The sequence below is a fragment of the Cebus imitator genome, unplaced genomic scaffold, assembly GCF_001604975.1.
Source record: "Cebus imitator isolate Cc_AM_T3 unplaced genomic scaffold, Cebus_imitator-1.0 Scaffold863, whole genome shotgun sequence".
Classification (NCBI taxonomy): Eukaryota; Metazoa; Chordata; class Mammalia; order Primates; family Cebidae; genus Cebus; species Cebus imitator.
The window spans coordinates 4,089-5,485 of record NW_016108178.1 but is presented as its reverse complement, the minus strand read 5'-3'; the positions used below and the strand labels follow the sequence as shown (position 1 = coordinate 5,485).

The 1,397-nt window shown below is 61.1% G+C and overlaps 1 pseudogene; it reads right to left on the bottom strand.

Annotated features, from left to right (window-relative positions):
• Positions 1-58: 58 nt before the first annotated feature.
• Positions 59-1,397, bottom strand: part of LOC108297951 — a 2,470-nt pseudogene continuing 1,131 nt past the window's right edge.

Genomic DNA, 1,397 nt, shown 5'->3' with positions numbered 1-1,397 from the left:
GAGTGGCAGTGGCTTTATTGTCTTTGGAATGGCCTGGAAAGGTGGTGTCCTAGGGGGCAGCAGGGAGGAAGGGCTGGGAAGCTGTGTGACAAGGGCCTCAGGTGGTGGGCATTTGGGGTTCCTCCACTTGTGCGGGCCCATTGGCATCACTGGTGCAGCCAGTGGTGGAAGTGGGTTCCGGTCCTTTCTTGTTCGACACAGGGCAGGTACCAGCCACGGGTCTGACTTGCTTGAGGCCGGGCCTTGGGCGCGCCATCTTATGCTCCAGGAGCATGTGGTTCTGTGGCGGGAGCCCCACGCAGGCCCTGAGGATGTTCTTGATGCAGCTGTCCTGGCAGAAAAGCGCATTGATCACTGGGCTGCCAAGCGGCACCAGCGGCGCCTTGAATGGGACAGCACGGGGTGGAAGGTCTGCAGCTCGGGGTCAGCTTCAGCGCAGAAGCTCAGGCGCCGGCACAGCTCGGTCAGCAGCGCCAGGTCTAGTGTGATGGGTGCGGCCAGCAGCGAGTCCTGGCACGTGTCGTGCACACCAGTGTGTTGGTCCCACCCAGCGTTAGCTCCGAGGTTTACTCACCCAGCGCGCTTGCTATCGCCCAGGTACCCCCTACTTGATGACCACCGCAGTGGCCGGGCTCCTCACCAGGTGTATAGAGCACTGGGTTGCTCCGCACCATGTCGTCCACCACATTGCTCTTGGACACCTCCTTAGAGCGGAACTGAAAGGCGCCGACAGGTTCTGCCCGTCGTTGTTGCCCACGTGGTTGTAACTCACGATGGACGTGGTCTTGAGGCCACAGCTGATGAGGAAGTCCACAAGCACGGACTTGACTTTGGTCTGGCCAGACTTGATGTCTCCTCTGCCCACGAAAACCCGGCGCTGACACGCGAGCTCAAGCGCTCCGGGGACCAGGGTGTTCTGCGGGGACCCACTGAGGAAGGCACAGCTCTCCCGGATGCCGGCAATGGCGAAGAGCGTGGAGCCAGACACCTGCAGGCCGAGCTCAGTGGTGCGCAGCAGGTTCTGGGCCGTGTCCTTGAGATCCGGAACCACCTCACAGAAGCGCTCTGTGTTGCCCGTCCACAGCACGGTGACTTTGTCCAGCCCCGCGCTAGACCGGAAGTCTGGGATGTCCTTGAGGATGTGCTAGAGCTGCTGCGGGCGCGAGTCCGGGAGGAGGTTGTCAACGCGCCTGGTCTGGTTGGCCGTGATGAACTCAGGGATGTAGACGGAAGGTCGAGGCCGCAGGGCTTCCATGTGCCGCCACAGTTGCTCCAGCAGGTCCCAGTCCAGCACCTTCAGGCGCCGCATCTCCTTGGCGTGGTTCAGCGACGAGATGTCCCAGCCGTCATGGCCATGAATAATCTAACATTTTTGCTAATCCTGCTGAAAGTAAACT